The sequence below is a fragment of the Triturus cristatus genome, chromosome 4_2 (assembly GCF_964204655.1).
Source record: "Triturus cristatus chromosome 4_2, aTriCri1.1, whole genome shotgun sequence".
NCBI lineage: Eukaryota > Metazoa > Chordata > Amphibia > Caudata > Salamandridae > Triturus > Triturus cristatus.
This window is the reverse complement of record NC_140586.1, coordinates 856742257-856755301: the sequence shown is the minus strand read 5'-3', so window position 1 is coordinate 856755301 and position 13045 is coordinate 856742257.

Below are 13045 nucleotides of genomic sequence, written 5' to 3'. Positions count from 1 at the left end.
ATTGCCTCTTCCTTCTGCCCACAATGGTCTATTACATTGCCACAGCCTCTCTTGCAAGTCCTGTATTTTTGGTTTGTTGCCCCTGCCCCCCTTTCCACTGCCCTCCATAGTCTGTTGTGCTGCCACGGCCCTTCCTGCCTGCTCAGTGTGGTTAAATTGTTGCCTTTGCACCCTCCTACCTGCCTTCAATTTTCAGAGTCCGTGCCCCTGGCCTCTGCCTCTCAACAGTATCCTAATGAACAACTAGATTGCTAACATTCTATATTTATTACAAAAGTGTGGAACGCCTGACGTCATCTTGATGTAATCAAAACTGTAATACCTAGTGTTAGAAAAGGTAGATGGACCGGGAGGGTCGGCCGGGGTCAGGAGGAGAGGTCTCCGGGGAGAGCCGTCTCCAGCGATCGTACAGACAAGTAACTTCCCCCCCACAGACAGATATCACACACGGATAAGGTTCAGTGATCTTTATAGGCACTTATTTAAGGTACGGTAAAATGGTACAATGAGGTCTGGACTCAGGGGTCCCCTCGATTAGAGTCTCGTAAGGTAGGGAAGGGGGTAGCGGGACAGTCTATTTACCAATCAGGTAATTCGGATGAGATGGTGATGAGCTCACAATCCTCGAGCTTGGTGGTTAGGTGGTATGGGCCGCGGCAGCGCCAGCAGGTCCCGGTGTGGATGGTCGATACAACGGGCCGCGGCAGCGCCAGCAGGTCCCTGGAAGATGAACGGTCCGCGGCAGCGCCAGCAGGTCCCGGTGAGGATGGTCGTTACAACGGGCCGCGGCAGCGCCAGCAGGTCCCAGGAAGATGAAGGTTGCAGAGGGCCGCGGCAGCGCCAGCAGGTCCCGGTGAGGATGGTCGGTACAACGGGCCGCGGCAGCGCCAGCAGGTCCCAGGAAGATGAAGGTTGCAGAAGGCCGCGGCAGCGCCAGCAGGCAGGACGATGGTTCACAAGAGCGGGCTACGGCAGCGCCAGTAGACCGTCAGGGTTGAGTTCACTCGGTGTCTCTCGACTCCAGGATACAACTGCCTTCCTGCTCCGGAGCTGCCTCAGTTATAGGGCTGGTGCCCTTTGATGTCCGGACCCTCGCACTTGGAGGTCGGAGGGTCCGGGATGAAGGTGTCCAGACACCCAGCAGGGGGTGGAGCCAGTGCCCGGGGGAGCTGGGAGCGATCGGCACCTGGCGGGGGAGAGCCCTTGACACTTCGGTCTCCCATTGACCTGCCAAGTGGTCCGCTCACCTCCTGGGTGGATAGTGGTGCCGGGATGTCGGGGCCGGCCAGGCCCGGGGTTAGGGTCGAGGGGAGGCCAGGCGGCCGCGTGGTACAGGGTCCAAGATGGCGGCTTGACCCGGCCGGGAAAGCCGGTGGGGCTGGACCCCGTGATGAGTAGGGGTCCGAGGGCAGAGGGTCCGTCGGGGGACAGGGTACAGGTGCTGGTCGCGGGGTTATGCCAGGTGGCCCGGAGTCCTGGCCTTGTCGAGCGGGGAGGGCGCGAGCCGTCTGTGAGGCCTGTCCAACATGCGTCCCCCCCAGCTGAAGGCGGGGAGAGTCACCCATCCCCTTGGGGACTCTCTTCGTCGAGGCGGAAAAAGCGGGACAGGCCATCCGCGTTGGCGTGGTCTCGGCCCGGTCGGTGCTCCACAGTGAAGTCCATTCCCTGCAGGGAAATGGACCAGCGCAAGAGTTTTGGGTTCTCCCCCCGCATCTGCATCAGCCATTGCAGGGGTCGATGGTCGGTCTGTACCCGGAAGTGGGTACCGAAGAGATAGGGCCGGAGCTTTTTGAGGGCCCACACCACTGCGAAGGCTTCCCTCTCGATGGTGCTCCAACGCTGTTCTCGGGCCAGGAGACGTCGACTGATGAAGGCCACCGGCTGGTCCTGACCTTCGAGGTTCAACTGAGAGAGGACGGCTCCGATGCCGTGGTCGGAGGCGTCGGTCTGCACCACAAACTCCCGACTGTAATCGGGGGCCTGGAGCACCGGGGCGGTGCACAGGGCGGCCTTCAGCTCCTCGAAGGCCGCTTGACAGTCAGGAGTCCAATTGACCCGCTTTGGCTGGTTCTTGGATGTGAGACCCGTGAGGGGCCCCACGATGCTGCCGTATTCCTTCACGAACCGCCGGTAGTAGCCGGTGAGCCCCAAGAAGGCTCGGACCTCGGTCTGGGTGACGGGGGGCTGCCAGGACTGGATGGCAGCAATCTTAAGTTGTAGGGGGGCCACCAGCCCGCTCCCCACTTGGTGCCCAAGGTAGGTCACAGACCCTTGGCCAATCTGGCACTTGCCGGCCTTAATGGTGAGGCCGGCCCGCTGGAGGGCTTGTAGGACCTCTTGGAGGTGACGGAGGTGGTCGGACCAGTGGCGGCTGTACACAGCGATATCGTCCAGGTAGGCAGCGCTGAATTCTTCAAGCCCCGCCAAGACCTGGTTCACAAGGCGTTGGAACGTGGCGGGGGCATTCTTCATGCCAAAGGGCATGACCTTAAATTGATAGTGGCCATCGGGGGTGGAGAAGGCCGACCGTTCCTGAGCCCTGGGTGTGAGGCCGATTTGCCAGTAGCCCGCCGTTAGGTCGAAGATACTAAGGTAGCGGGCGGCCCCCAGCCGGTCGATCAGCTCGTCTGCTCGGGGGATGGGATGGGCGTCGGTCCGGGTGACAGCGTTCAAGCCCCGGTAGTCGACGCAGAATCTCAGTTCAGGTGCGGTGCCGGGGGCAGCGGCTTTGGGGACTAGTACGACCGGGCTGGCCCAGGGACTGTCCGAGGGCTCGATGACCCCGATCGTGAGCATCTTGGCCACTTCCTCCTGTATGCAGGCCCGTACCCGATCTGGTACGCGGTAGGCCCGGTGCCGGACAGGGGGACTGTCCCCGGTGTCTACGTCGTGCAAACACCAGGGGGTGACCCCGGGGGTGAGGGAGAACAGGGCAGCGTACTGCAGCAGGAGGTCCCGGCAGTCCTGTCGTTGCTCCGTAGTGAGGGCGTCAGAGAGCCGGACCCCATCCACGGACCCGTCCTTCTCTTGAGTCTTCAGGAGATCCGGGAGGGGCTCGGAGTCTTCTTCTGTGCCACTGTCCGTAGCCATCAAGAGGCTTAGTTCGGAGCGCACAAAGTGCGGTTTGAGCCGGTTGGTGTGGAGGACCCGAAGGGGGTTCCGGGAGGTCCCCAGGTCGATGAGATAAGTGACGGGGCTTTTGCGCTCGACCACTTTGAAGGGCCCCGTCCACTTATCTTGCAGGGCACACGGTTCGGTGGGGGACATTACCCATACTTGCTGCCCCGGCTCGAATTCCACGGAGGAGGCATTGTGGTCATACCACCTCTTCATGTCTTCCTGGCTGGCCTCGAGGTTCGCCTTGGCAATCTCCCTGAAGCGCCGGGTCTGGTTTCGTAAGGCCAGGAGGTATTTGAAGACGTCTGGAGGGGTCGTTAGGGGGGCCAACTCCCAGCCCTCCTTCACGAGGCTGAGGGGCCCTCGCACAGGGTGTCCGTATAGGAGTTCAAAGGGGCTAAAGCCGAGGGACTTCTGGGGTACTTCTCGGTAGGCGAAGAGGAGGCACGGGAGCAGTACATCCCACTGGCGACGGAGAGGCTCTTCCAATCCCCCAATCATCCCTTTGAGAGTGCGGTTGAACCGCTCCACTAGTCCGTTTCCTTGGGGGTGATAGGGGGTCGTGAATCTGTATGTGACCCCGCATTGTTGCCAGAGGGACTTCATGTACTTCGATATGAAGTTCGTACCTCGGTCGCTGACGACTTCTCGGGGGAAGCCTACCCGGGAGAAGATCCCCATCAGGGCCCGGCCAACCACTGGAGCGGTCACGGTCCGTAGGGGCACCGCCTCGGGATAGCGGGTGGCATGGTCCACTAGTACCAAGATGAACCTGTGTCCTTGTGCCGTGCGAGGGTCCAGCGGCCCCACAATGTCTATCCCCACCCTCTCGAACGGGGTGGTGACCACCGGGAAGGGTTGTAGAGGAGCCTTAAGCTTCCGGCCACTCTTCCCGCTTGCTTGGCATGTGGGGCACGATCGGCAGTGGTTCAGGACGTCATTCCTCATTTTTGGCCAGAAAAAGTGGGTCACCAGTCGACTGTACGTTTTATCTTGGCCCAGGTGCCCAGCCAGGGGGACATCGTGGGCTAGGTTGAGTAGAAAGTCTCGGAAGCGGAGCGGTACCACCAGAACTCGACTGGCCCCCAGCTCGGCGATTCTTTGCTCGCTGTAGAGCAGGTCGTTATCCCAGTAGACCCAGTGGGTTCCGGTGGTGTCCCCGGCGGCTTGGGTGCTGGCTTGTTGGCGAAGTCCCTCGAGGGAGGGACAGGTCTTTTGCTCCTGGCGGAACTGTTCTTGGGTGGGCCCCCCTTCTTGCCGCCACTGAGCCAGATCCGGAAGGTCCTGGGGTTGCGCGTTTTCTTCGGGGGCCGGGTCTGGGAGGTCGGCCTCGCCGTTGTCCTCTACGGGGGCAACCGGGGGCGGAGGTGCCGGCCATTCGGTTTCTTCTGATCGGGGGGCGGCCCGGCCGGCCATGGATCGGGTGGTTATGCAGGCCCAGTCCGGGAGGCCCAGCATCCCCAAGTGCTCTCTTCTCTCGACGGTGGCCCACGGGGAACTCTCGAGGTCATTCCCCAGGAGGCAGTCCACGGGGGCATCGTCCCGGACCGTCACTTTCAGTAGGCCGGAGACCCCTCCCCATTCAAACGGGACGCAGGCCATCTTGCACATGCTTTCAGAGTTATCTGCCGAGCGGACGGGGCAGAGAATGTTCGGCAAGATCTGCTCGGGCTTCACCAGGTGACAGCGGACGGCCGTCACGCTGGCGCCGGTGTCGCGCAAGGCCTCAGCTCTCTGTCCATTAATGGTCACCCACTGACCGTATTTCCTGGTGTTGGCGGGTAGGGGAGCCCGCGGAACCATGTCTCTTCCCCCTAAGCATGCCAGGACCATGGCGGCCGGTTCCCACCCTTGCTGGTCCGGCTCACACTCCTCGGGACCCTCCACCGACCGCTCCTCCCCCAGGGCAGCGGCAGCTACCTGGCGGGGTTTGGGCGTTTGGTTCAGTGGGCAGTTCGGATCGTTGGCGTAGTGGCCTAGTCGCTGGCATCTGTGGCACGTGACGTTGGCTCGGTACCCAGGCCGCAACGGGGGGTTGCCCCGGCCGGCCGGCGGCGGGGTGCTGGCCACGGTTGTTGCTGGCAAGGCGTCTCTCCCCCGCCCCTGGCCTCCTCCTCCTCCTCGAGGACGGTGCTGGCCTTGGTTGCTTCTGTTCTGGTCGTGTGGCCCTTTCCGGCCCACTCGGGTGCTCTCCCACCGGTCAGCTTCGGCGGCGAGCTGCCGGGGGTCAGTCAGCTTACTGTCGAGTAGATGCTGCCGGAGCTCGACGAAGCAGTTGTTTGACAGGTGTTCCCATACCATGAGGTTGAAGAGCTGTTCGTAGGTGGTGACCTGACTTCCCTTGATCCAACCCTCGAAGGCCCGGCTGAAATAGTTCACGTATTCCACCCAAGTGGTACCTGGGATCCGGGTGCAATCCCTGAATCTCTGGCGGTACATCTCGGGCGTGAGGCCGTAGCGGGTGAGGAGGGCAGCCTTCATGTGGTCGTAGGACGACATTTGGTGATCGGGGAGCTGCAGCAGGGCATCGCGACCCTCGTTGATAAATCTCCCCCAAAGTCCGGCTCCCCAATCACTCCGGTCGATCCGGTGGGAGGTCATTGCGATCTCATAGGCCTTAAACCATTGTTGTATGTCGTCTTCTCGGACATACTCGCGGACCACATCCTTGGGGATGTGAACTTTTTTCTCAGTTGGTCCCGGGGTGTGTGGTCTTTCAGGCACCCCCAAGTCCTTATGCTGTTTGCGCAGTTCTATCTCTGCCAATTGGCGCTCGTGCTCGAGCGTTATCTTTTTCTCTTCCAGCTCTCTCTGTCTCTGTTTTTCTTCTCGCTCCTCTCGAATCCGCATATGCTCGAGGTTGAGTTTCTGTTCAGCTAACTTGAGCTCCCCATCCATCTTGAGTCGTGCCATCTCTAATTCGTGCAGTCTGACTCTGTCTCTTTCTCGTATCTCCTCCGGTGAGAGGCCCGTTCCCCGTTCCTCGGGAGTCGTGGCGTTCCCCTCTGGTGTAACGCTGTTTTGGTCTGGTGTGACGCTGCTTTGGTCGGAGGGTCTTGCGACCCCCGTTTCTGTCCACGACTCAAGGGCGTGCTTTAGGTCATCCTTGGTACTCAGGCCAGTGGTAGCAATGCCAAGTTCTATGCAAAATTGTCTCAGTTCGCGGTGGTTGTACTCCTCTAGTTTCTCCATTTGGAACTTCTCGGTGGAGCTGCTATCTTTGGTCGACATCGTGCTTTGTCGTGGGGTGAGCTACTCTCTGTACGATTACGCGTTGATTCGGATCGCGCCGCTGGCCACCAATGTTAGAAAAGGTAGATGGACCGGGAGGGTCGGCCGGGGTCAGGAGGAGAGGTCTCCGGGGAGAGCCGTCTCCAGCGATCGTACAGACAAGTAACTTCCCCCCCACAGACAGATATCACACACGGATAAGGTTCAGTGATCTTTATAGGCACTTATTTAAGGTACGGTAAAATGGTACAATGAGGTCTGGACTCAGGGGTCCCCTCGATTAGAGTCTCGTAAGGTAGGGAAGGGGGTAGCGGGACAGTCTATTTACCAATCAGGTAATTCGGATGAGATGGTGATGAGCTCACAATCCTCGAGCTTGGTGGTTAGGTGGTATGGGCCGCGGCAGCGCCAGCAGGTCCCGGTGTGGATGGTCGATACAACGGGCCGCGGCAGCGCCAGCAGGTCCCTGGAAGATGAACGGTCCGCGGCAGCGCCAGCAGGTCCCGGTGAGGATGGTCGTTACAACGGGCCGCGGCAGCGCCAGCAGGTCCCAGGAAGATGAAGGTTGCAGAGGGCCGCGGCAGCGCCAGCAGGTCCCGGTGAGGATGGTCGGTACAACGGGCCGCGGCAGCGCCAGCAGGTCCCAGGAAGATGAAGGTTGCAGAAGGCCGCGGCAGCGCCAGCAGGCAGGACGATGGTTCACAAGAGCGGGCTACGGCAGCGCCAGTAGACCGTCAGGGTTGAGTTCACTCGGTGTCTCTCGACTCCAGGATACAACTGCCTTCCTGCTCCGGAGCTGCCTCAGTTATAGGGCTGGTGCCCTTTGATGTCCGGACCCTCGCACTTGGAGGTCGGAGGGTCCGGGATGAAGGTGTCCAGACACCCAGCAGGGGGTGGAGCCAGTGCCCGGGGGAGCTGGGAGCGATCGGCACCTGGCGGGGGAGAGCCCTTGACACTTCGGTCTCCCATTGACCTGCCAAGTGGTCCGCTCACCTCCTGGGTGGATAGTGGTGCCGGGATGTCGGGGCCGGCCAGGCCCGGGGTTAGGGTCGAGGGGAGGCCAGGCGGCCGCGTGGTACAGGGTCCAAGATGGCGGCTTGACCCGGCCGGGAAAGCCGGTGGGGCTGGACCCCGTGATGAGTAGGGGTCCGAGGGCAGAGGGTCCGTCGGGGGACAGGGTACAGGTGCTGGTCGCGGGGTTATGCCAGGTGGCCCGGAGTCCTGGCCTTGTCGAGCGGGGAGGGCGCGAGCCGTCTGTGAGGCCTGTCCAACACCTAGAGCATTTCCTTTAGAAATTACATATATGAGAGGGTCTTATTGGCATCAAAATTATGGTTAGTGCTCTAAAAGACTAAAATAAGGACATATTTTCTGAGTTTTCAAATAGCGACAAAGCACTTTTAAATTATTTGTTACCTTTATGTTTTTTTATCCAGTTGACCACTTGATTAAATGTTGCACTTAGGGGAGAGGATGTGGTGTTACTTCCAGAACTGCAGACTTTGCAACTGGGGAACTAGGTTGGAGTTTCTGCTTCAGCTCGACATTCTGTGATTCTGGTCAAATCACTTAGTCTCCCCATGTCTACAACCAAAATGAATTTGTTCTTGTGTGATGTAACCAATGCTCATGTAAAGCACTCCAATACCTGACAAGTCTGCACTATATAACACTGCAAAAACACAAAATAATAAGTGTTTTGCACACTTCTGTCATTGGGCTATATTTGGGCTACATCTGGGTGATTTTGGGCTACATTTGGGCTCTTTTGTCTCCGGTAGCCATCTTGGGAGATTTATTTGTTATGAAGTTTCCTAATTTCCTCATGTACTGCAGTCTCCTCAGTAGGAAATGCTTTCAGTTTTTTACTTTGATTCCATCATGAAGGTATTCAGATATGTCACACATTTGCCATAAATTCTGAATGTTAGCACTCTAGTTGCTCATTAGATCACTGTAGTAAAACTACTGTTCACCATGGAAGTCTGCTCCTGGTATTAAAAGTGCATGTTTCAGTCTGCATGTCAGAATTTTTTAATGAAATAGAAGAGGATTTGAGAAGTCACTCAAAATGTGCCCTCATTTTCTTTCTTCAGCAGTAATCATAATTTCTATGGCAAAATGAGCCCCCTCATTGTGTTCCTTTTTAAATTAAATGTTTTAAGTGTTACAAGTTTATTCCAATCAAGATGGCTTCAGGTATGCCAGACTTTTTGTCATAATGAAGACAGTCAGCGCTCTAGTTGTTTTTAAGAACACTCTGGGACATTCTGTCATTGGGCTATACTTGGGCTACATCTGGGTGATATTTGGGCTACATTTGGGCTCTTTTGTCTCTGGTGGCCATCTTGGGAGACTTATTTGTTATGAAGTTTCATAACTTCCTCATTTACTGCAGTCTCCTCAGTAGGAAATACTTTCAGTTTTTTACTTTGATTCCATCAAGAAGGCATTCAGATGTGTCACACATTTGCCATAAATTCAGAATGTTAGCACTCTTTTTGCTCATTAGATCACTGTAGTAAAGCTACTGCTCCCCAGGGAAAACTGCTGCTGGTATTGAAAGTGCATGTTTCAGTCTGCATGTCAGAATTTTTTAATGAAATAGAAGAGGATTTGAGAAGTCACTCAAAATGTGCCCTAATTTTTATTTCTGCAGCACTAATCATACTTTTTATGGAAAAATGAACCCCCTCATTTTGTTCCTTTTTAAATTAAATGTTTTAAGAGTTACCACTTTAATCCAAGCAAGATGGCTTCAGGTGTGCCATACGTTTATCATAAGTAGGACTGTTAGCGCTCTAGTTGTTCTTTGGAACACTCTGGGAAGCTGCAGTAGAACACAAAGGAATCAACTGACAGCCTCTGCCCTTGTTGGATGTACATGTTTTACTGAGAATGTCAGACTTCATTCTCACATGACTGAGAAAGATAATGTGAATTTACAGAAAATAAGCTCTCAGTTTAGCTTATAGATCACCTTCCAAACCTCTGTGGAAAAAGCATGAGAAAATATTTTTCTCTCAATCATGATATCCCAGCAGAAGGCTTTTTCACATGGTGAAATCACCTTAGAACATACCACAATTCCTAAAATGAGTATGGTACCATCAACAAATGATTGATAATGTAACTAAAGTCTTAAAACCTTCCATTAACTGCAATGCTTTTTAATAAGGTGCTATCTTGTATATTGGTCCCAAGATGGCTGCCAACACTTCTTGGATGAAGTGCTGACAGCCAATCAGATCTCAGGATGAGATGTGTGGTTAGGCTCCGCCCACATATATATATGATTTTACTTTTGATTTTCTCAGGAACTACTGAACAGATTGACTCCATATATGCAAAAGGCACATCCCTGAGCTGAGGACTACCTCTCTGCCAAATTTCAAGTAATTCTGTTCAGCCGTTCGGGCTGTACCTTGGACTAAATGTCCCTATGGAAAATTGCATGGGGAAAACACGTTTTAGGACCCCCCTTTTTTCTCAGCCCCCGCTTGACGAATCCCCCCGAGACTTTCAGGGTAGGAGTGGAGCGGAGCACCCCACCTATTTTGAAAATTTCGCGAGGATTCGTCAACCGGCGCCAAAGTTATTCCAAATAGAATGTTGCGGATTTCCTATGGAAACACGGTCCTAACTATAACTATCTACTGGCGACCGCCAGTAGATAATATATATATATATATATATATATATATATATATATATATATATGATAAAAAGTTCTCCTCACTTCTCCTCCAAATATAGAAGGTGCGTCGCAGGTAAGAATCACAGCACCACAAAGTTCAATCCGTTGGTATTTATTCATCAATGGAACAGGGCATACGCAAAAAGAGACGGTCTACGCGTTTCGGCACTCGGCCTTCGACTGGACCATAGAGTCTCGAGGCCCAGAGTGTCCATTTTAAGGTGTAGATACAAATTAACAAAAATAGAAAGTGAAGACATACTGGGCATAGTCGACAATACGTTGTTTTTAAAGTAAACAATAATTTGATTGCTACAGTTTATCCACAATTGCAATTAGTTGATTGGAAAATTAATGAATGAAAACAGTTTGCTCACGGTCTATAAGACAACAGAAAGTCAAGGTAAAGTACCTGATTAAAGGAGGGGGGAACAAAATTTGTGATTCCGATTAGTTTCAACTTTGAGGATGAATAATATACATATATACAAAGTATTTACAATGTATCCTAATAGTATCTACATATAGTATCCTAATGAGTGGTAATTCTTGTAAAAAGAAATATATGTATATTCATATATGCGTGAAGTACTGAGTGATCAAGGTTGACACGAAGAAATTATACTGGAAATCACATCAAATAATACGTTCCCACCTTTCTAAATAAACCACTTGCAAGGAGTTTGTATGATTAATCTAATCTGTTACAGAGAAAATGAAAGGAAAGCAGCAGTGTGCAGTTGAGTAATATGTATAACAAGGATCAACAAGTTAGATGAAAAAAGTCAATTAATTCTGTCCTCTTTGGAGAGGGGATGTCCATGTGCTTTTTACTATTTTGTGCTGGTTTATAAATGTACATGTAGTTCAGCATCCAGATTATGGCCCCATGGCTTTTCGGTGCCAATTGATAATATTGTTCTTGACTCTGCTCTTCTTAGTTCAAGGATTCTGTTGCCACCCCTCTCTTTCTGTTTGACGATTTTGATGCCAAAATATTTTAAAAGAGTACTATCACCAGTGTGAAATTCAGAAAAGTGTTTGGCCATGGGGTAAGAAAAATCTTGATTTTTAATGGCGCGGAGATGTTGAAGGATGCGGAGTTTAAGTTTGTTGATCGTACTCCCTACATATAGTTTTTTACACGGACATTCTAGAATGTAAATGGCAAATTTCGATTCACAAGTGATGTGGTCCTTGATTAGTTCCTCACGACCATTTTGTAGTAGATAGGATGTTGTATTCTTTCCATGTTCACATGCTTTGCACTTTGAGCACTTCCAAAAGCCCGGGGTATTTAACCAGGATGTTGTAGTTGTTGGTTTAATCTCAAAGTGACTGTGTGTCAATAGATCACCCAGAGACGCGGTTTTCCTATAGGTGATCTGTGGTCTTGGGGATAAGATGTGTTTGACAGTTTCATCCAATAACAATATTTCCCAGTGTTTTCTTACAATTTTGCGTAGGTTGTCACTTTGATTGTTAAAATCAATGATTAACCTAGAAGTTGTTTCAGTTTCCTTTGCCAACTTAGTTTGAAGAAGATCAGATCGTTTTTTTGTACTGACTCTGTCTTTAGCCGTGTTGATGACTTCTATAGGATATCCTCGTTGTAGGAACCGTTGACTCATTTCTCGGAGTTGGAAGTTTAGATCAGAAGGTTCTGAACAATTTCTTTTTGCTCTCAACATTTCCCCGTAGGGTATGCTCCATTTAAGTTTTTTTGGATGTCCACTATTGGCATGGAGAATGCTGTTGCTGGCAGTCGGTTTCCTATGCATTTTTGTACACATTTTGCCATTTGAGATGTAAACTTCGACATCCAAAAATACAATGTTAGTAGTGCTTGTGGTGGAGGTGAAGGTCAGCTTGTATTTGTTGGTGTTGAGAGAGTCAAGGAAATTCCTGAGGCCATCAATGTCACCTTCCCATATGATGAAAAGGTCATCGATATATCTAGACCAAGATCTTATATTCCTCGCTTTCTCCTCTTTTAGAACCTCCGTTTCCCATACAGCCATCAGAAGATTGGCATACGTTGGAGCAAATGAAGTCCCCATCGCGGTCCCTTGTCTTTGCAGGAATAGATCTCCTTTAAAAAGGAAAATATTGTGTGTCAAGCAGAACGTGAGCATTTGTATTAACATGTTTGAGTGTTCTAAGTAACAAATTGGTCGGGTGTCAAGAAACTGTTTTACTGCTGCTATTCCATCTGAATGATGAATGGATGTGTACAGGGATGATACATCGATGGAAGCCATGATATAATTTTCTTTCCATTCCAATTTTGCAATTTTTTGTAAGAAATCCATAGTGTCTCTTAGATAAGATGGTAAGGCTGTAACATAATTCATCAGGAAGATGTCGATGAAACGAGATGTGGATTCCAACAGAGAGCCGATGGAACTGACAATGGGCCTGCCTGGTGGATTGATGATGGATTTGTGGATCTTTGGAAGAAAGTAAATGGTTGCCGTTATAGGATGGTTTGTTTTCAGGTATGAGTATTCTTCTGAGTCAATGAGGTCTCTTTCTTTCCAAATCAAAAGATTTCCATGGTATTCCTTGGTCCAATCCTTAATCGGGTTAGCCGTGAGCTTCTCATAATGTTCTTCAACGTTCAATTGTCTATAGGCTTCTGTAACATAGTCCTCACATGATTGGATGACTATGTTGCCGCCTTTGTCTGAGGCTTTAATGATAATACTTGAATCTTCCCGTAATTCTTGTAATGCCGTATGTTCAGTGGGTGTGAGATTCCATGTCTTTTTCCTCTCCTTTTTTGGGTGTGACATCAGATGATTGATGGACATTTTGTTGATTTCTTCTACCATGATTTCTTGGAAAAGGTCTATTTTATTTCCTGGAGGGAGTTGTGGACAAAAGGTTGATCGTGTTTTGAGGCCACTGTTGCCACCTCTGTTAGTTTCATGACCCATTGATTGGCAGTATTGTAAATCAGATACTTGGGAGGATTCACTTATTGTAACTTGTGTACTT